General features: G+C 38.4%; 1 protein-coding gene across 11 annotated transcripts in view; it reads left to right on the top strand.

The window, feature by feature from the left end:
• BNC2 (basonuclin zinc finger protein 2) overlaps window positions 1-23507 on the top strand; it is a 454270-nt gene that overhangs the window by 44392 nt on the left and 386371 nt on the right. For 3 of the 11 annotated variants that reach the window (XM_071216749.1, XM_071216747.1, XM_023590831.2), the window contains exon 2: window positions 14001-14099. The exons of 7 other annotated variants lie outside the window; for them this stretch is intronic. The gene's annotated coding sequence lies outside the window, so the exon portion shown is untranslated. Of the gene's footprint in view, window positions 1-7423; window positions 7503-7935; window positions 8076-14000; window positions 14100-23507 lie in introns of all 11 variants that reach the window. One more of the 11 variants, XM_071216748.1, reaches the window with a different exon arrangement.

The following is a 23507-nucleotide window of genomic DNA, read 5'->3' as shown; positions in this document are numbered from 1 at the left end:
GTTTATAATAGGTGTATAAGGTTAAGCTGTAAAGTATTGCCATGTTTGATTATTATGTGGAGAATACAACTTGCCTTCATAAATGTTTTCTGGAGAATGAACATATAATATGAATTCATGTTGCCATTAGTCATATTCAGAAATTTATAAATCACAGGGACCTGTTTTCTTTCCTTCTTTTTTTGTTTCTGCATTTCTTCCTTATAATTCATTCAGTTTTTTAAAAATGGAGCCAACTTTTTATGAGTTTAACACTTTTCCTTACATGTACCCCCAAATACTCCCTCCTTTACATGTGCACATAGTTACCACTTAACCTCACTTTCTTGTCCTTTCATGAAAATTCTCCTGAATTCCTTTCACTTGTGCACACCCCATTTTTTAAGCTTAGTCCCAAGGCACTAGAGTCATCATGAACAACGGAGTGTCTGTTTTTGTTTTTCTGTTGAATTACTCAGATGCTGACTGATTTCTCTGGATCCTGGGAATATGACAGTGGGTGACAATAAGTAGGAAAATTGATCTTTCTAACACTGTCTGCTCCCCATCCCCAGCATTCCTTTTCTCTTGATCCTTCTGAGGCTGGTCACCAGCCTGCTTTGGAGTACCTGCTCTCAGAAGGATGAGGGGGGCACTAAGGAGCCACATAATTAGATGTGAATTTAATTCACGGAGACCTGCTTGTCACTGTCTCCTTGTGTTCTTGCTAGTTACACATTATTAAGTGTGGTGCCTTTCAGGGCCCCAATTACTTGGGCGAGTATGTATCATGCAGTGACTGAGCTCAAGTTAGAATGCTGAGGGTGGTTATAAAATTATGTTTCCCTCTCCAGATGTAACTTTGCAGTAATTAAACCTAATGCAATTTAAGCGTTGTAGTCAGTGTTGTGGTAGCTATCTCCAAGTCTAATTGGTAATATCACTTAAATCATGGCACTTATTGTCAGTTATCTGGGAGCTAGAATAAACCAAGAAAGTCAAATACATTAACCCTTGCTTTTTCTGCATCAGATGAAATGGAGAGTTTGTCCCTTTATAAAGATGTATCCGTATTATGATATTTTGGTACCATTTGATAATATGTTTTCCTAATTTTGATATCTCCCTCCCTCTCTCCATGCGCTACCTGTCCTTATGCCATGGTTTTCTATAGTTTATTGACCTACTCCTTGAAGATTTCATTCAGCACAGAGCTTCTGTCCACTTGGGTTTTTTTAGTTTCCCTTGCTAAGAGGATGATCACCAATCCATGGTGAAAACATCCTTGCCTACAAAATCTGCCTTTTACTGTTGTTAGTTAAGTTTCCTCTAAGAGAAAAAAGTGAAGAGGTCCAAACAATATATCACAAAAGATCCTCAAGTTAAAAATTTTCTTTTGCATTTATTTTATTATGCCAAGAAGAGGGCAACCAGCTTAATTAAGTCACGCCATCACGGTGCCAGAACAGTTTGCGGGCATGTCATAGCTAAATAAATAGTGGACTCGGTATGGCAGTGATAATCTCAACTTATGGGGTTTTCTCACTTGTGAAGTGTTTGTGTTAAGGATGACTTTTTGTTGTTTTTGTAACAGTCTGACAGCTGAAGATGCTTTTAAAACCTTCTAGTCACTTAGAGCAGAGCTATACAGCACTGGCGTGGTGTTTCTAAAAGGCAGGTCCTATCCATCATAGAAACAGCAAGTCTCTGGGTTATGGGGAAAGATTGAGGGGTGGGGAAGTGAAGCTGGGAGAAGGGGGAGCTGCTCTGTCCAGTTTACATTTGTCACCAGTGACTAGCTTTTAAAAAATGTATTAGCTGTGCATGGTGGTAAGTAAGATCCAGCTGCAGGGGATTACAGCTTTGAGTGGGTCGGGGAGCTTGGAATGCATTCAGTTCCATCAGGGGATTTGTGTCCCTCGTCATCAGCCTTAACATTACTAAAGCAGTTAAGATTAAGAACAGATCAGTGTCACCTGCCCTGAACTTTTGAAAAATCCTGGAGCCATAAAACAGAGGGGCGGTGGTTTAAAAAGTGTCCCTTCCCTGTGTCCCAAAGTGTTTTTCAAAGGATACACAGGAAATAAAAGGAAACACTTAGGTTCAGGTGAAAGGCTGTCAGGGTTGAATTATTCCCACAATTTACTGAACATGTCATAAACATAATTTATGATGCAAAACACCTCTACAAATACCTTTCTGTAAATGAACATTTTTGTTGGGGTGGAGGAGGTTTAATTCACGATGAACAGCAGTTACTAGGGAATGTTTCTGTGATATTTAGTCTCACTCCTTAGGAGAAAAAGCTTTTACTTGGTTTGAGTTTGCTGAACACCCTCCCCGCCTCCCCCCCAATAGGAAAGTTAAGAGAGCACCACAACGGTTTACTTTTTCCAGGGATTTTGAAATTCAGCATACATGCCAGCAAGCAGTTTAGAGGCAGGAAGTCTTTTCTAGTATTGCAGTCATGAACTGGTAAACTAGAAGCATCTGTAAAAATTTAGCGGGAATATCAGCTTTCTCAAAGCTCCAGCCCAAGTGTAATGAGGTGCAAATGATAGCACTGTATAACCCTTCCCAGCACCAATTGTGGAATGAGATATTGAGGCAAAAATAAATAGGAAGACAAAGATTTCAGAACTTTACTTCACTGAAACAAATTTCATTTTTCAAAAGAAATGGCTTTCCAATGACTGAGGATAGTCAGCTTCTGGGGTTGGTGAGTAGTAAACAAATGATTCTACTCAACATCTTTAATGCTGTTTTTCTAAAAGTGGTTGTTTTGAGGGTCTGGGTGTGTGAAATGACATACCTGCTCATTTGGCTGAGTTAATTAACAAGAGTTTTTAAGTTTAAAGTAAACGTTAGCTGATTTGTATCTTTGGCAGGCACCTCTCTTTTTATAGAAAGGAAAAAAGACAGGTAAGGAGGAAAAGAAAAGATGTGATTTGTTTGAAGGAACACATCTGGGGTGTGATCTGCTATATATTAACACCAGATGGCAGGTTTAGGACAACTAAACCCATTTTAGCCTGGTCAAATGGTATCTTAATATGTTGCCCTCCACCCCCACCCCGTCTATGCACAGGAAGTAGGACAATTATTTGCACTCAAGGCTGACAGTCCTTCTTGTATCTGTGGCTTTGGGCTCTCTCCCACCGCCTCTCTCCTGTTTATAGACAAGGCTGGCTTCCCTTGGCAACCTCTAAAACAGGTTCCCTCTGTGGCTCAGACCTTTTCAAAGGTATGTTTTGTCGAGGCAGAGGTGTGGTGCCTTAAGGTAGCTCGTGCTTGTTATGACAGGCATGGCATTAGCTGGGCTGAGTAGTGACTAGAAGTGACAGCATTGGTTTGAGGTGCCTGGGGGCCTCTTAGTCATTAGTCCTGCTGGAGCATTGAGAATATAAAGCACCTCCAAGCACCGTTGCTCATTGTGGAGATAATAGTTAAGGAGAATAGGGGCCAGGAGGTGACTGAAGTCAGCAAAGTGCCTTTTCCCCTTTACATCTTGTAGTAGATGTTACTTCAAAGAGTGTCATATACATGGTGTTGTGAAAGAAGAAGGAACTCAAGCCGTATGTAGAGTCATAGAAGGGGCCTTTGAATCTCCAGAAGTTTTGAATTTTCTCAGTACTGTCATTAGATGTACAATTTTTTTATACATTGTTGTGTAACAAAATGACCAACTAAACAAACATTAAAACAAGACCCTTAACTATACCCTTGAAAGAAAGGGGGAAATAAAGAAAATACTCTCCCTCACTGTTGTTTGATACATTACTCTTCAGTGACAGACAGGTGTCAGAGCCCATATTTGTTACTGATTCCCAACACACCATCCATTGGGTTTCTGATACATTTTCCAGGAATCATTCTTAGAGTCTCATTACTGATTGATGGATGTGTAATTTATGCAAAGAGCTATAAATTGTATTAATTCATTCTGCAAAAGAGAATTAATTAGAATTGTAGGAGTCTTATATAGGTACAATTCTAATATAACTCCATAGGAGCTGTTAGGAATTTGAAAAGCACTTACATAGAGGTGGAAAAAAGTCTTTTAGGGGAATTCAGTGAATGGTCTTCTTGGACTGAACTTGAACTTATTTTAACCCTTTTTAGTTTGTCTTTCTGATTAGTCAAAGACCACTCAGGTTATAGTCCACCTGTTTAAAAAACAAATAGTAACTATATACCAAATGTAATTGTAGGTATAGAATTCTCAAGGTAGTCAAATTTTATCCTAGTTGGATTTTAAATTATTTTCCTTGAAGTAAAATTTTTACATGTAATTCTTATTAAAAACATCATAGAACTATTTGATATACAATACTTGATATACAACTTTTCCACTTGCTATTTTAGAAAAAGTTGGTAGAAAACTCTCAACAAGTTTAACAATAGCAGTAAGTTTGCTTCTTAGTGTTAAAACAACAACAACAATACAATATAAACAAACAACACAGCTACAGGAAACTTAGCTCAGTCTCCTAATATGCAGAACTAGGATCCTTTTGATAACTTGGAGTAGAGTGCTGATGTGATTTCATTCATTTTGTGGAGGACTTTATATTGAAGAGACCCTTTTTAAATTCTTGCAACTATTTGACCAGTTACAGGGTCCTTCCTAATTAATATTGCTAAATTTACAGCAATCTTTGAGTCTAGGGTTTGTACAATATTTCTTGCTTTAAAATATATAAATTTAAATTGACCAAATAGCAATAATTTTAGCGTGTTTGATTAGTTCCTTAAGGTTCCACATTTACTAATTTCTGAACTGGAATAGTCTATTTCAGGTAGAACATTTCCAGGCATCCCACACCATGTTAATCCTTTTTTATTACCTGTCAAATAATAGGTTTTTTAATTTTTTAATTTTTGAAGTGAATTTTCTTTATCATATCTGACACGTTTGGGTAAATGGTAACAACTTTGGTGTGTTAAAAACGTGTCCTGATTCCAGAAATGAACCTTCATAAAAGTTCAGGGGAAGTGGATATGGCTCAAGCAATTGGGCTCCCATCTACCATATAGGAGGTCCGGGATTCAATGCCCAGGGTCTCCTGGTGAAGGCAAGCTGGTCCGTGTGACAAGCTGGACCATGAGGAGTGCTGGCCCATGGAGGGGTGCTGACCCATGTGGAGAGCTGGCGCAGCAAGATGATGCAACAAAAAGAGACACAGAAGAGGGATAATAAGAGAGGCAACAAAAAGAGACACAGAGGAGGGATAATAAGAGATGCAACAAAAAGAGATACAGAGGAGAGATAATAAGACACACAGCAGTCTAGGGAGCTGAGGTGGTGCAAGAGAATGATCACCTCTCTCCCACACCAGAAGGTCCCAGGATTGATTCCTGGAGCTGCATAATGAGAATACAAGCAGACACAGAAGAACATACAGTGAATGGACACAGAGAGCAGACAATGGAGGGAGAGGGAGAGACTAAAATAAATAAATAAATATTTTTTAAAAAGCATCAGGCAATTTCCTAGTAAGTTGTTAATAGATTGCCATCTCCTCTCTCCTGCTCTCATTTTTTTTCCCCCTATTAAAGGCTGTGCAGTAGAAAACCACCTAGTTCTCCTTATAGTGTGTACTAAGTCCTAATGTAAATATCATTCAGCATTTAAAAGCATGGGCTTTTGCATCTAGGCTCACTTGAATTAGGATAACTGGTCTGTGGCCATGGGCAAGTTTCTTAGCATTTGTCTTGGTTTCTTCTTTTTTATGAATGGTTAGACGTAGTTTATGGTTTTTGTGGGGATAAAATGAGATAATATTAGAATATAGAACCTAGTACAGAACCTATAGTAGAGGGAGGTGCAATATTTGGTAATTACTATTATCATTTAAATAGAAAGTTGGCATAATATTTAAATGGGCTATGAATATTTGTAGAGTGGTCAGATTCTGAATACATTACTTTGTAAAAGTTATTATTTGCAAATTACATTCTTAATGCCTCATTTAGTTTGTATCTCTTAAATTCCCAGTGCATTTTCCTTAGTTTACTTTAGCCACCACAAATACTGTACTGAGAACTGGAAAGAAAACAAGTAAAAATTAAAACAATTTAAGTTGAAAATACATGACTAAAAAATTAATACATATTCATAGCACTGTTTTTTTCTTCTTTGAGTTTATTTAGGAGAAAAAAACACTGTAGCTCACTACTGCATTTGTGTATTCACACATACATGACGAATCTTAATATAGTCTATCTCAGGGGCCTGCTCTTTGGAGTAAAACATTCATACATCAAAGTTGGAAAATCCTATTATTTATAGGCTTTTAAAAAGCACTACTGGGAAGTGGTTGTGGCTCAACTGATGGAGCATCTGCCTACCATACAGGAGGTCCAGGGCTCGGTACTCGGGGCCTCCTGACCCACGTGGTGAGCTGGCCCATGCGCAGTGCTGCCACGCCCAAGGAGTGCCGTGCCACGCAGGGGTGTCCCCCACGTAGGGGTGCGCCATGCTCAAGGAGTGCACCCCGTAAGGAGAGCCACCCTGAGCAAAAGAAGCGCAGCCTGCCCAGGAGTGGCACCACACACAGGGAGAGCTGACACAGCAAGATGACTCAACTAAAAAGCAACACAGTTTCTGCGTTACAAGAATGCTAGCAGACACAGAAGAACACACGGTAAATGGACACAGAGCAGACAATCAGTGGGGGGGGGGGGCAGGGAATAGAAATAAATAAAATACATCTTGGAAAAAAAAGAGTATTCGTATTTGGAAGGGTTGTATCTGGAGTTTGGTCTAGCATCCACTTTATTCATCAGATGAAGTTTTTAACTTCGAAAGGTTGCAGAATATTTCTTTAAATATAGGACATTTATTTGTAAGTGTATTTTTCTCATTCATTGTTTTACTTGTGAGTAGCCTGCTTTCCAGAAAGAATGTAAATGACCATTGAGTGAAGGGAAAATAATATAAATCACTCATGCTATTAACTATAATTTTCAATTATGAAGCTATGTGTGTTTCAAATATGTGTGCAGACAGGAAGACACTCCACAGGTGATTCTGGTCATTTGTTTCCTTTGTGCATCTCTTGCTTTCAAAGCATGCTTTTAAAAATTTAGTGATAACATTTTAAATTTTGTAGTGTGCTTGATATGAATTTAAATTACAATTCTTATTTTACAGATATGGAAGTAGAAAGAGAGGAAGGTTAAAAAATGTCCTTAGATTATTTATTCTGTATGTAAATAGCAGACCTGGCTTTTTACCCTCTGTCTTGGGATTTTGAGACTCCTCTTAGTTACAATACTGTTTCCCAAACTACTTGTAACTTTTACTGTTTAGCATGATCCACTGTAACACATCTTTTGTCATTTCAGGTGGCTTTTAAGGAGAGTAGAGGCATAGTGAAAAAGCAGGGGTGGTGGAGCCACACAGACCTATGATTTGAATTTTGGTTCTTCTCTTTCCTAGCCGTTTTAGGGTGGAAAAATACATACCTCAAGTAGTCATGGAAATTAAATGAGATGATGCCTGGTGTGGATACCCACAGGTATGCAACATAAAGGAAGCCTTAATAGTATGGAATCCTTCAGCTCTATGGATATTGGCTTGGGCTGCATATCTTCCATCACTGATTGATTTTATGCTTGCTGACACTTTTGGACTCTACTTTAGAAGGGCATGATTTCTGTGCTATGGCAGAATTTATTAAAAACCGTAAAAAATATTTCCTCTAATGTTTTTTGGTCTTAAAAAATACATAAATAGCGAACCATAATTGCACTGCTTTATTGAAACTACAAAATCTATTAAATCTCTACTCAATTATTTGCTTTTGTCTTGAGGATTTGTTGTACAGATAGCTTATAATTGTTCTTTAACACAGGTACAGAAGATGGAGCTAATCTCACTTCTTAATGTATAGCATATTTTTTCTTTGGTCAATGCAGTGACCCTCTTTTTGTTTCATTTACTTTCGTTAGAATACCTGAATTTGTTTTTCTGATGGGAAATAGTGGTTAAAGGACTTTCCTTCTTCTATTGCCAAGGCTCTGTGATCCAGTGATTGTCATAATAGGATGCTAGAAATGGAAAGGATCTGCAGTATCCTCTGTAGATACAGGTACTTCTTAACCTTTTTTTTTTTTTTTTAAAGCCTCGCCTCTCCCTTAAAAATTACAGATATAGTCTTAACTATTCTGGTGAATGAAAAAACCATGGCCCATAGAGGTAAAATCACAATAATAGCCACCACAATAATTTCCATCATTTTTGAGAATTAATTATGAGCTGTAAGTGCCTCATCCAGGATGCAAGTATCATACCCAGAGGTACTCAAGCTCACAAAGTTCGTTGGTGAGCTCTCATTGAAATTTCCAAAATGGCTCTTCCTCCTCTCCTCTCCCCTTTCCCCTTTCTTGGTATTTTGAATTTTTCTTTACTTTTTTTATTAGGTGAAATGCATATAACATATGGTTAACCATTTTAAAGTAAACCATTTAGTGACATATATTGCTTTTAAATTGTTGTGCAGCCATCACCGCTGTCTAGTTCTGAAGCATTTTCATCACAAGAGGAAGCACGGTATCCTTTTGGCAGTCACTCTCATCCCTACCCTATCCCTATCCTCAGCCTTTGGCAACTACTAATCTGCTTATGCCTCTATGGATTTACCTAGTCTGAGTATTATATAATCGGAATCATATAATATATGACTTTGGACTTTGTGTTCGATTTCTTTGATTTAGCATAATGTTTCTGAGGTTTATCCAGGTTATACCTTGTATCAGTACTTTTTTATGGCTGAATAATATTTCATTGCATGTTTATACCATAATTTGTTTATCTCTTTTTTGTTGATGCATCTTTGGGTGATTTCCACCTTTTGGCTGTTGTGAATAGTCAGCTATGAACGTTAGTGTACAGGTGTCTTTTGGGTATATGTCTAGAAATGGAATTGCTGGGTCATATAGTAATTCTATGTTTAACTTTTTTGAGAAACCGCCACACTGTTTTCCACAGTGGCTCAATCATTTTACCTTCCTACCAGCCTGTATAACCAGGGCTCCAGTTTCTCTACATCCCCAACTTAAAATTCTTTTTTTTTTTTTTTTTGAGTGGTACATTGTTGTGGTTTTGATTTGCATTTCCTTAATGACTAATGACACTGAGCATCTCTTCATGTGCTTGTTTACCATTTTGTATCTTCATTGGGAAAATGTCTGTTCAAGGCTTTTGCCCATTTTGATTGGGTTGTTTCTCACTTTGTTTTTGAGGTGTAAGTTTTTGAAAAATATAATCTGGATACCAGACTCTCATAAGATATATATATGATTTGCAAATATTTTCTTTTATTCTATAGATTGTCTTTTTACTTTATTAATACTGTCTAATATGCAAAAGATTAAATTTTGATGCAGTGCAGTTATTTTTCTTGCTCATGCTTTTGGTGTCATATCTAAGAATCCAATCCCCAAATCCAAGGTCATGAATATTATCCCATGCTTTCTTCTAAGAGCTTTATGATTTTTCTTTTATATTTACTTTGTTTATCCATTTTGAGTTAATTTTGGTATATGTTGTGGGGTGAGGTGAATTTTTCACTTTTATTTACAGCTTTCCTATTTCTGCTGGGCAATTTCACATTGTATTTATTTTGGTCCTTTTCAAAGCCCCTTCCCAATTTTGCCTTTTCTGTGACTTTTAGGTGGTGATTGGACTTGTAGCATAAATAATGAATATGAATCATAACTGTATGAGAAAAGTGGGGCAAATAAATTGTCATTGCAAACCTAAAAATAAGTATTGTTTAGTACTGATTTTCCTTTTCAGGAAATTTTGCTTTCAGGCCCCAACTCTGAAAAATAATAGTAAATCAAACTCAAAGGCAAGCATTAAAAGATATATTCCAAATGCCTAAAAGTGCCTGAAATACAATGGGCACTTAATAAATGCTTCTTGAGTGAATATAAGCCTCTCACAAGAGCAGAAACAGTAAATCCTCAGTCTCTTTTTATTGGTGGGCCAGTTTTCTCTGAGACTAATGAGTGAATATTTGTGAAATTACTTCTGTGTGCCAGGTGTTTCCACCAACACTGTTAAACTATACCCAGAACAGTTTTTTGGGTTTATGCTTTATTCTTCTTATTTTTTTGGACAAAGAAATGGAAACTCAGAAAGTTTAAATGAGTTGTCCAAAATGTTGGAGTTTAAATTGGGATTTTTTTTTACTCTAGAGCTTTGTACTTTCTGGGCATCTCCAAGCAACACAGGAAATGGCTACTGCTGTTTTATTTATTTTTAAAGATTTATTTTATTTACTTATTTCTTCCCACCCCCTTGTTGTTTGCATTTGCTGTGTCTGTTTGTTGCATGCTGGTCTGCTTTTTTATGAGGCACTGGGAAATGAACGTGGAAACTCCCATGTGGGAGGGAGGCGCCCAATCGCTTGAGCCAGCTCTGCCCTCTCCTTTGCTGTGTCTTTCACTGTGTTTTCCTCCTTGGGTCTCTTGTTGCGTCAGCTCACCGTCTTGCTCATCTTCTTTAGGAGGCACTGGGAACTGAACCCAGGACTTCCCATGTGGTAGGTAAGAGCTCAATTCCTTAAGCCACATCTGCTTCCAAATGCTGTTATCTTTAATTGTCATAGTCATCATCATTGCCTCTAGATTTTTGCTAAGTTGTCCCCAGATGGCAGCCTCTTGCCTTGAGAAAGGGTTGGATATTAATTCGCAAAGAAAGAAGGGTATTAATGGCCCAGGTAACAAGTGTCTCTAGGACTTCTTATTCTTTGAAACTCAGATTTAGCTGAGATCCCTTCCAACTATCCATGTCAAAGGTAGATTTTCAAGTTAGGGTCAGAGTGTTCTGCCTATGTAATTATTATATCTTAGAAGAAAAAGTGAACTAGAATGTAGGAAGATTTCCCTAAATGGGAAGATAGTTGCCTCCCCACACTCTGCAGTTCCTTTGTCAGTTGCTGGAGAGATCACCGGTAACACAAGAGCATTTCCAAAGTTTGGGGAGTCCTGGATGGTTGGCAGATGAGATCATTTGATTCCAGTGAAACTTCCCAGCTGCCCTGAATTCAGTCTTCCAGAGCATCATCCTTTTATTACTAGATTGTATTGTAGGATAAGAAAACTCCTTTGAGCATCTTTAGACCACACATGCAAGGCTACATATTTGAGCCTGAGAATTTGGATACAGACACATATACACAGTTTACCTGTTTGTATTTATTTTGTCTGTTTTCCTTTTCCCTTGACTTTTCATCCTTTTCTTATTACTGTATGGCTTCTCTCTGGAAAGCAGCAGAAAAACCTGAAAGTTTATCTAGAATGAAATAGCTTAAAACAAGGGAAGGCCGCCCAAGTTAGTGTTCAGTGGTATAGGGCTGACGATATGTTTGTGTTCTCTTCTGAAGGCTGTGTGTACACCTGAACTCTGCAGTAATGAGGTTCATTTCCTTAATCCTATGGTGCCAATGTCAAGAACACCCAGATTTCCCACATAGTTCCGAAAAGGGGGTTAAGCAGAATCAACACTGGGGAAAAGGAGGTCTTAAGATGAGTGCCCAAGTATTGTTCAAGTCCTCTGGAGGAATGTGTTCTGCTTTAGTTGGCCAGAACAATGTCTCAAGCTAGTGATTAGGCTCCAGTCCAGCTTTAACTTCGGGCAAAATTTATGCGGTTCTACTACCATTTGTCAGGTAATTAAAGGAAAAACAGGAAATATTTGCTTAAAGTAGAAGTGTTTTTTAATTAAACATGAAAAATAATAAATAAATGCAATAGGTGAGGAAGCAGTAGGGAAATTGATTTTAACTTTTCCTTTAAAACATTAAGAACTTCAATCAAAAGGCCAATATGTTAGGCAAGGCTGTTTGTTAAGCCCTTACAGAGCACATTATTCTGTGCTGGAAATCTGAAATTCCTCTGTCTTGAAGAATTTGGAGGATATACAGTTATTTTGTCTTCCTAGAAAGATAATGCCCCATGCTCATTTTCTGCCAACACTAACTATCCACTTGATAGGAAAGGGCCAGGATGTAAGAGCCAGATGTAAGGCCAGTAGGTTTTAGTACAAATCTTGATGTGGGAAGTAGGAATTTAGTACAAGTTTAGGCTAAGGAAAAGAGGGCTTAAGACACTACTTATTTTCGTTATGTAGAGTACTGCTTGGGTTATGTTATATATAAAGTTGTTAATGGTTCTACCACTCCACTCATTACCAAGACTTAAAAATTCTCTTTAGTTTTAGACCCCTTGTCTTAAGGATTGTCCATTCACAGTGTCTCATATTCACTGCCTGTTTTAAAATTCATTGTAGTTGTCTATTGAGACTACTTCAGTAGTTTTCTCATCAACCTTCCATACCTAATCTCTATTCTCCCTCTCCATCCCATATAGTGTTACTAGAGTTATTTTACCTAAAGCACAATTTTGATCTTGCTCAAACTTTGCACAAAATTTGAGTTGCTCTATGCCATGCCTGTTGGCCCATTTCACCACAACATCTTATCTTCTCTGGTTTCTCTACACATACTCTGCACTGTTGGCCATATTTGAACAGTTTTAGCCATTTCTTCAACATAATGCAGGGCTCTTTTCTCCCCATGCCTTTGCTATTGGAACATTTTATCTAGGCTTTATATTTAAGTCCCTTTTAAATGTCTCTTCTTTCACAAAGACCTTGTTGGAGTTCTTAATGGGATATGATTTTCCCCTCTAAATCACAATGCTACTTTGTACTTCTCTTTAAATCATTATTCCTTGTATTGTAGTGATTTGTGTAAAAGTTTTACATTCTCTTGCTACATTAGTTCCTTTAGAGTAGGATGTGTGGACTGGTCACACCACCTCCCACGATGTTCCTATGCTAAATGTCTTCTATGAAGCTGTACTATGTAAAGTTGGTACTAATATTTATCCTTTAGGGTTGTTCTGAGGCTCACATGAGATAATTTATTTAAACATGGAGCTCTGTGCCTGTCACACACACAGTAGGCTCTTAATAAATAGCACAGTAGTTGTTGATAATTGAGGTCTGAATTTTGGCTCTCTTCCCTATCAGCCTGTCTCTGCATCAGTCTCTCATCTGTAAAGTGGGAATAATGGTAGGACTGACTTCATAGGCTTGTTGATAAGATAGAGTTTTACATGTAAAGCATTTAAAATGTATAGTAAGCCTATGCTGTCTAGTTTGGGAACCACTAGCTATAGGTGTCTTTTTTTTTTTTAATTTAAAGATTTATTTCTCTCTCCCCCCCCCCCCGCCCCCCCAGTTGTCTGCTCTCTATGTCCATTCGCTCTGTGTTCTTCTGGGTCTGCTTCTATTCTTGTCAGCAGCCTGGGAATCTGTGTCTCTTTTATTGCATCATCTTGCTGCGTCAGCTCTCCGTGTGTGTGATGCCACTTGTTGGCAGGCTGGACTTTTTCACGCTGGGCAGCTCTCCTTGTGGGGCGCACTCCTTGAGCATGGGGCTCCCCTACACAGGGGACACCCCTGTGTGGCACGGCATTCCTTGCGCGCATTAGCACTGAGCATGGGCCAGCTCCACACAGGTCAAGGAGGGTCCTGGGTTTGAACCGCAGACTTCCCATGTAGTAGGCAGATGCTCTATCCTTTGAGCCAAGTCTACTTCCCTATAGGTGGCTCTTGAGCACTTGAAATGTGGCTGATTCAAGTTGAGATGTGCTCTAAGTATAAAATAGAAACTAGATTTCAGAGACTGAGTATGACAAAATAATGTTAAATATCTCAATTTTTATATTGTTTACATGTTGAAATTATATTGTTTTCAGATATTTTAGGTTAGATAAAATATATTACATTTAACCTCACCTTTAAAGAAACTTATTTAATATGGCTATTAGGAAATTTTAAGTTGCACATGTACCTCAATTATCTGTCTATTGTACAGCTCTGTTTTAAACACTCTGTAAGCACTAGCTATTATTATTATATTTTTGTTATTTTTATTGCTGGTAGCAGTTGTTTCTGCTCCCACTCCCCCAACCCCTTGTTTGTTCTTTTTCCTCTTCAGCTACTTGACTTACTGCACAAGTGATTCTGGGTGAGGAAAATTAGGAAAGAAAGGAGTTAATGGATGAAGTAAAACTTACAAAAGATAAGGGAGCAAAGGGTAAGTATCTTCTGACCTTAAATTGAGGAAGTCCACTCAATTCAATTCAATGCCAAGTGCTTTTACTTGCTAATTTTATCTTCCTGTTTTCTTGGAGGTTGAGAATTATCCCTCAATTTCTACCTTGTGTTTCCCCTTGTTATAGTGAGGAAGATGAATTTGATTATTAATGCTGGGTATCCATTTTTGATACAAGTTTGTTGAAAAATAGAGATTAGAAGGGTTAAGGATTGTTTTTTTTTTGTTTGGTTCCAAAAGAATGAGTTTGTTTTCCACTAAGAAAATCAATTTTAAAAGATAGCATTTTAAAATGACTGTAAAGATGTTAAAAATATTTAGTTATCTTAATTCCAGGTAGCCTTCAGCTTCAATGAATTCTACTGCTCTACAATAACCATATACCATGATTGTGATTGCTAATCATGGTTGAAAAATCCCCAGCCTATCCTATGCGTCATTTCCTTCAAGTGATTTTAGAAAATGCACATCATATGATCTAAAAGTCAGTTTGTGCATATTCTATGCTTCAGTGTCCTTCTGTTCTCTGATATTGAATATACTGGTGACTCCAATGGCCATTGGCTCAAAACTGGACTGTCATTCCAAGGGTGATTTAAGAGTTGGTTTGATTTCAGGAAGCTGGTCAAAGAAAAGCATAAGTCTTGCTGATTGTGTCTTTAGTGATTGCCTAGGATCTTACTTCCCTGTACTTCTTTTCATGAAAGCTTGTTCCTTGTCCTGAAAACTTATGCTTTGAGAGATGGTTGTGTGGCAACCTAGATAGAGATACTCATCTGAAGTGTTGGTTTCCTTTGAGATAATAAGGTACAATGAATACCATTATTTCTCTGAGTGCCTTAGAAGTAATGGGGAATGAAAAGGCACTTGCCAATCCCAGCAGGCCAATGTGGTTTATTTATCATGGTAAATCATTGTAGTAGAATCACTGTAATGCAGAGGGGCTCCCTTAGATTTTCTGTGTGTGTGGCAGTTCTCAAATTATGTTAGGTTTCTCTGCTTCTATTCCAAATAAGAATCTTTGAATTTTTCTTGTGTGAACAATATCTAGGCGATATCTTTTATCTCAAATTGACACCATTTAGTGGCCATCTATTTACCAAGGTGAAATGTTACAAGAGAGGGACACATCCCAAGGCATTTTAACTATGATCTCTGTGTTTGGGTTTATATGTTGTTTCTGAATATATGAATCCAAACTTGGATAGGGGTGATTATTTATATTAGCAAATACTGGTTTATGAAGGGTATCAGAATAAATTTCTTCTAAATTGTAAGCTTCTTTGGGGCTTTTGAATATTCAAGTTGCAAAATATTGATTTGCTCACAAGCTTAAAGGAAGATGTCTATTATGTAAAGCCAGACACAGCTATATATCTATGCCAATAAAGACATATTAGGTATCTAAGAATAAGTGTTCGTGTGTGTTTTTATGCATATGTGTAGTATCATGCCTACCCACTGAGTACTTAAAATATGTATCTCCCTGCATTCTTTACGTTATAGACAAGGCTAAATGTTTCTTATTTCTCTTGCCTGGAGCTATGTCCACCTACATCTCACTGTAGGTGTCAGGGCAACACACAAAATAGTAAATAGGGAGATGAAACAAGTGGGACCAGAAAACATTGTCCACAGCCCAGTGGTCCATGTCACCATTCTTCTGCTTCAAGCATATATTGCATAATCAGGAGAGATGAGACAAACCAAATCCTTTTAGTATACAAAGTCTGGGGGAAGTTATAGATTCCCAGAGGTTTTTTTCCTTGTTATCATTGTAACAATCTCGATTGTGACAAGCAGATCTTGGAAATCACCTGAGAAAACCACATACCCATTACTGTTATTTCTGATGAGCACTTACTGGTTAGGGAATATATTTGATTTATGCAAAACACAACCAAAGTTAAAGCACTTTAAGAAAGCTCCTATGTTCTTTTCATTGGTGCCACATACAAGAATACTTTCCCATACATAGTTCAGCCACAGCTCTTAGAGTGAAATGCGTTTTATTTATTTGTATTAATAAAGAGTTATTGTAATAGCAACTACAAGCTTTGTAGTTACAATTATCCTCTGTTCCCATTCTTACAGAAAGGTCAGGTCCAAAAATAATGGTTCTCTCATGTAATCTGTTATTTTCCTTCTCACTTCCATGATGGTAATTATGTACAAAGAACTTTAGGAATTTCTCTGTTTTGCAATTATATTATTTTTCTTTTAGGTACAAAGGGATACCAGGATATACTAGTATGTGTATATTTTGCTAGTGTTGTCTTGGTCCTGTTAATTAGCATTATATTAATAACAATACTTGGTGGGAAAATTCTATTTTTATTGCTTCTGAACTTTTTTAGGAATTACAGTTAAATGTATAGTTTGCATGATTCCAATCAGAATATGGTAGTTATAAAAAATAAATTTTGGTTTAGTATATGCAGCTGTAGTTTACTTTCCAAGCATGAAAAATATCTATTTTATTAAGTCCTGTGAGGAATATGTGTCACATACATTTAAAAAGAAACTATTTAAGATGAAAAATTCCAAAAATGACTTCCCCCTGGTGTGAAGTAAAACAAAAGCCCCAACTGCAGCTCTGCCTGTGGTAATGACATTGAGGTAACAAACTGCAGGCAGGTGAAGTTCATGGGGATGATCTCACACCTGCACCACGAGCTTGGGGAGCAGCTGGGTCTGGAGCTGGCGTCTGGCCTTGCTTTCTGTTTGCTTCAAGCCCAGCTCTCAGGCTGGGGCCCTCACATTTGCATAGGAGGAAGACTCCAAGTGCTTAAAAATAGGCAGAGGGTCTATGTGCAGGTACAATTCTCCAGTTTTGTGAATCTCTTCTGTGGAATGGAGAGGTGAAGGAGCTCCAGCTCCATCCCACCAACCTCCAACTCCAATTTTCTCCTGTCAGTTCAGAGCTTTGTCTGGCAGGCTGGTGTCACTTCAGGGGCCCAGAGACTGAGGATCAGTGTCTGCCTCAGTCTTAGTTCAGGTAGCAGAGGTTGAGCCCAGTTGAGAGCTCCTTCCCAATCAGACTTCATTCCCCTGCAGCTGCTCAGGGAATGAGCTGCTTCCTGAAACAGTGGAGGGTGAGAAATCTTGGGGGGCAGGCATAGCCCTTCCTGCTATAACACTCAAAGGTGGCTTCTGGTGGCATTCTTAGGTTTAATTCTTTTTCATACTTCCCAAAAGAAAACAGATGTGTATGCCTGTGAAGGGAAATGAAGGTTGATTTCTGTGTGTGAGAGCTCCTTCTTGACATCTAACCTAACTCAAGGAAGGTTTATAGAAACTACCAGGATCATCAGTATTTTGTTTCTTTGGCCAGTCTGTCCCAATTTCTCCAGGACTACATGTTGTGTCACTTAACCACTCAGGCAGTTCTCCTGGTCCTTTTGCCACTGTGGTTGCCTTGGCAAGTGCCTCCACACCTTCGGTTTCCCTTGGACATTGAGCAAATACTTTGCCTTCCTGCGTTCTTAAGATTAGTTCTGCTGCCTCATTTCTATTCCATGTATACTATTTCTTTGAGGCCCAGATCCACAAAATTCCAGGTCCTGACTACAATTGGGTATGATTTAGCCTGTACATGATCTTAAAACAGGTTAAGCCTCCTTTTAAAAGTTGGGGGGGGGGGGGGAAGGATGTGACCCAACCAACTGGACTCCTGTCTGCCATATAGGAGGTCCAGGGTTCCATACCCAGGGCCTCCTGGTGAGGGCCGGCTGTCTCACGTGGGAATGCGGCCCTGTGCAGGAGTGCTGCCCTGTGTGGGAATGCTGCCCCGTGCAGGAAGGCCGCCCCTCACAGGAGTGCCAGCCCATGTGGAGAGCTGGTGCAGCAGGGTGACGCAGCAGGAGACACAGAGAGAAAATGGGAAGATGTAGCAGAACAGGGAGTTGGGGTGGTGCAGAAGAGTAATCGCCTCTCTTACTCTCCGGCAGGTCCCAGGATCATTTAAAAAAAAAAAGGTTGGGGAGGTTTCATACAACAGTTCTGAACACTGGTGTTCCTTGAAAAAAAAAATGGGAGGATCAGGCAATATGTTGTCTGCATTCCAGGGTAACAGGTATGGGAGCTTTGTAGTGGTTTTTCCCTCTGGATTATTTGTTTTAAGCGTTTTTGACCTCCATACACATATATGAAATGGTATACTTACTGTGTATGATGCATTTTGTTTTATTCTGCTCTATTTCACAAATCATTAAAGGCCACCAAAATGATTTCACCATCCATTGATTCCTGGGACTTGCATTTTGAGAAGCAGAGGTTTGATTTGGCTGCAGGCTCTGCTTGCCCAGGTCTTTATTCTCTTGAGTGTGCGCTGGCCCTCAACCTCCTAGCTAGCGGCTGCATCATCCCCTTCCCCAGGCGCTGTTATTGTCATTCACTTTAAGTACCCTGATAGAACCCTGCAGAACATCCAGTCTGCAGCCCCTTTTTAGGCTGTAGGTATCAGGACTCCTTGGTCCTGAAAGCAAATTACAGAAGACAGAGGCAGAGTGAAAGCGTCTCCAATCTCATCACACTTTCCTTACTCCACCCTTGCCAAGCTAAATGAATAGGGAGGAAATATGCAGTAGAAAACTGTGCCAGTCCTGTGCCTTGGATTGCATAACAGTGGGACCTAGTAGACAGATACTGGGGACAATTCATATTACGATGGCTTCTTTTAATAAGCAAAGATTGTTTTTAACCATAAGTCACCTTAGTGTCTTTACATTTACATTACAGATTTTTTTTTTTAATTTTTTTATTTTTTATTGACTTTGTAATAATATTACATTAAAAATATATATGTGAGGTCCCATTCAACCCCACCCCCCCACCCCCCCTCTCCCCCCCCCCCAACAACACTCGTTCCCATCATCATGACACATCCATTGGATTTGGTAAGTACATCTTTGGGCACCTCTGCACCTCATATACATTGGTTCACATCATGGCCCATACTCTCCTCTATTCCATCATGTAGGCCCTGTGAGGATTTACAATGTCCGGTGATTACCTCTGAAGCACCATCCAGGGCAGCTCCATGTCCCGAAGACGCCTCCACCTCTCATCTCTTCCTGCCTTTCCCCATACCCTTTGTCCATTATGTCCACTTTTCCCAATCCAATGCCACCTCTTCTATGTGGACACTGGATTGGTTGTGTCCATTGCACCTTTATGTCAAGAGGAGGCTCAGATTCCACCTGGATGCTGGATGCAATCCTCCCATTTTCAGTTGTAATCACTCTAGGCTCCATGGTGTGGTGGTTGTCCTTCTTCACCTCCATCTTAGCTGAGTGTGGTAAGTCCAATAAATCAGATTGTAGGTGCTGGAGTCTGTTGAGGCTCAGGATCTGGCTATCACATTGTCAGTCCAGAGATTCAAATCCCCTAAATATATCTTAAACCCCAACATTAACTGCACCTCCAGCACATTAGCATGAAAGTCTTATGAAGGGAGATCCCATCTGAGTCCAGATTCATCACACATAAGCACCATTTCCAAAGAGGGGCCATCTGCCCTGGTAGTTAACCCCATCGGCCATGACCATAACTCCCATGGGTCTCTTTAGCCCTCAAAGGAACCAATATCTACATTACAGATTTTTAAGTACTATAATTAACTGAAGTGGGTGAGTAGGCAGGAGGGCAGAAAAAAGACTGAAGAGATTATTTAATCACCTTAGCTACCTTCATTAATTCACCATCTTGGAGGGGAGGCAGAAAAACCTTTTCCCAAACTCTTGACCATCTGAATATCAAATAGAAATGATAATGCATTCTTTTATACAATTCAAATCCAGGGAATTATATTTTACACATTTATTATTCAGCTGTTCAAGTTGTATTCCTTTATTATAATGATAAAGAAGAAAGAATACAGAATTTTGAATCAGAAACTGGCTTTTTATCCTGGCTGCACTGTTTACTGACTGTGTGAACTTGGGCAAGTATATATACATCTGACTTTGATTTTCCCATCAATAAAATGGATATAATTGAAATATCCCCTATCATACCCACCTCATTGATTTCTGAGGATTCTAGGACAAATCAAATACACACAGACATGTGTAAAATCTCTCCTCTATTTTGGGCTTCTGTTGTACTGGAAGTAGATTTATACATCACAGCTGCCTAAATTACTTCAGGTATTTCACAGAGTTGCTAAACTGATTTTTTTTTTTTTTCCTGATTCTTTTGGCGCCCTTTTGGGGAAGATAGGGCTTGTTTTGATGACCCCTTTCTGTTCTGGGTAGAGATGAGAATTGAAGCCAAGACCCATCCTCTATGCACTACAAGGTTTTGGTCCAGGAAACTGCTGACATGTCAGATACTGAGCTGTCAGGACAGGAATTCAGCAGGTACCCTGGTCTGATCTGTTGAAAACTGGTGTTGCTGAAAGAAAAGTACTGTATATTTATTTGCTCAGGCCAATGATAGAGGCAAAAACCGAATCAAGAATGGTCTTGGTTGTTGTCCAGGGCTTTTCCCCTGAGACTGAAAGACGTTGGATTTCTGCTGTAGAAGGAAGGCATTGGCAGTTTTCATTTTTTAAAATTGAACTTCTCCCTAATGTTTTCATCTGCCCTAGCCCTACTGTGTTGAGTGATAGCATGTTAGAGACCACTCAAAAGGTCAAGAATGAAGGATCCAGCAGGGGGCTTGTTTTTGGTTTTTATCACACTGTTAACAGGCCTGCAGAGGAGGTGAACTTGTTTTGACAAAGGACACTTAGACTTAGGCCATTTAAACCTTACCCAAAATAACCGATCTGTTTTAAGATTTTACATGAACAAATTCAAGTTTCCAAGAAGTCATAAGGGAATAAGTGTGTCTCATTCCAGGTTAGAGAATGGGAGTTGTCAGGTGGCAGAGATGAGCCTCTCCCCATCGTGTGGCTGGTGGGAGATTCTTCTTGGGGGGACAGTCAGGAGCATTAGTGTATACGTGCTTGGACCCAGAAGGCAGGAGGCTAGGGTTGGTGTCCTAGCTGGGTCATCCACTGTTGACTTTGGGCAAGTTGCTTTTAATGTCCTGGCCCTTGTATGTAGGTAATTAGCAGACTTTAGAATGTTTATTAACCTACCCAGGGCCTAAAGCTTTATATATACATTTTAAAATTCCTACAACAACCCTAGGAAGATGTAGCTACTTCTATTATTCCTGTTTTCCAAATGATAAAATTGAGAGTGGAGAGGAAGTAACTTGGCCTACAGCTAGGAAATTGGTAGACTTGGTCAGACTGCAGCCCCTGACAGCTTTTAACCTCTGCTGCACCTTTTAGTTTGAAGGACCCTTCCAATACGAATATTGCAGCATCTTGCTGTCTGATGGTGGGATTTCTAGATGCCAGAAAACTATGAGATAGGATTTGGGATTATTAGGTTTGTAAGTTTGTGTCAATAGAACTAGTGTCCAATATAGAGGACATAGATTTAAAAAGAAATACTGTGTTTTCCTGTTTCCTGTGTCATGAGAGTGGTTTACCCATTTCTAGGTTCTTCCTGAAATGCCAAGATAGAGTAACAAGAATAGTTACTGCCTTTCTAGATGTACCTGTATTTTCTTTAGCAGTAGTATCCTGTAGTTGAGTTTGCGTCACAAGGTTTGACCTGAACTCTTAACTGAAGCTACAGGTGCGTGAGACTCACATTCCACCTCAAATCAAAGAGTTTGCCTGCATTTAAAAATATTTCTTTGCTTTTAGAAAAAGCCTTGAATCAGCCCTTTAGTGGGGAGTTAGTTTTCACTGTGACGAGCGAAAAACAGGAAACATTTTCTTTAGTTCTGTCTTGTTACAGCTCTCAATAGTACTGTCAAGCAAGGCTATTAAATGAATTATGATGTTAGTTATGGTATGATATTTGAGACTCTTTTTCCCCCGCAAATATAGGTGTGTAAAACTTGTTAAATAGGTGCAATGCCAGATAATTTTTGTTTGCCAAATAACATTTTCTATTATAATTTAAGAAATCAAAGGAATTGTATTGAAAGTGGTAAGTGATAAACCTTATATAAAGTGTCTAGTCAGTTTTTATTTTACTAGTGTATATTTCTTTCATTTACCTAATTCTACCTGTTTTAAGAATTTTAAAGGCTGAATATTGAAATATGTTGTCTAACACTTGTAACTTGCAGAAACATATGCTGAAACTCTTTTTGGTCAAAAAATAATAGGGAATTATATTTTAATTCTTATACAGTTAACTAGCATTATGGCCTACCTGCTTTTTGCCAGGCTCTGTGCTATAAATTATTTTACCTATTTAATAGACAAGGTAACTGAATCTCTGAAAAGTTAAATAACTTGCTTTGGGGGATAGGGGGAGGATGCACATGTAAATGGCTGTGCTAGAATTTATCTGCAGTTCTTTGTTCTAGAGAGTACACTAATAAAATCCTATTCTTAGATATTATGAATTCATCCATTTGGAAATTACCAAATTCACTTCTCACTCCAGGAGAGAATAGCAAAGAAGTCCTCCTAGAAATAACCTTATTGACCAGGACTCAGACTCACTCGAACTGAATTTTTATATTCTAAATAACCATTTCAGGTTAAGCTATGAATTAGTTACTAGTTTTTTTCTTTGTGGTTTCACTGAAAGAATTTAGAAATTTAAGCAGGAATTATGTTTCCTTTCCTTCCCTCCTACAAATGGTTATTTAGAACCTTGCACTCAAGAAGTGTTCCTTCTGCCTTCTTCCTCCTCATTTTCTCCTTTACAAAGTATCCTCATCCTTAAACCTCCCTCCCTCTTTCTCTTAACCCATACTCCATCTGAAATGTATTCTCAAAAACAAAGTGATGGAACTGTATAGAGATGAAGGTTGCACAACATTGTGAGTGTACTAAAACATTGTGAATGTATGAAATATCTGAATTGTGTACTTAAAATGACTTTATGTGAACGCCATCTTGCTTAAAAAAATTAGTGTAAATTCTTTGTGTCTTCTACCTAGAAAAAATACTCCATTTTTGCAAGTTAAATGCAGACTTGATGCCTGTTGTGTAAGAGGATGTTTTTTGGTAGACTGATTTATTTTATAATATATATATAGTATAAATAGCTCTCTTTCCTTTTGGTGATCATGATAATATTTGAGGAAAAATTGATAGCTTCACAGAAAAGGGTGCTACCTTGTATATTGTTGCTTAAAAATAACTTTGTATAGATAAAATTTAATGCTTTTACCACTGTTCTAATTCATTCTTATCATAGAGAGATCTTTGGTCTTGATACTGCTTTCTTATTATCTGAGAAATAGTAATTTGTCAGATTCGTTTATCCTGGTAAGGTATTAAAACTTAAAAAAAAGCCTTCAGGAAGAAAACATGTACCTTTGCCTAATTAATGTACATTGTTGATTTTAGATAATAATCATGAT

Source organism: Dasypus novemcinctus, chromosome 8 (genome assembly GCF_030445035.2).
Source record: "Dasypus novemcinctus isolate mDasNov1 chromosome 8, mDasNov1.1.hap2, whole genome shotgun sequence".
Lineage (NCBI taxonomy): Eukaryota > Metazoa > Chordata > Mammalia > Cingulata > Dasypodidae > Dasypus > Dasypus novemcinctus.
This window is presented reverse-complemented; position numbering and strand designations above follow the sequence as displayed.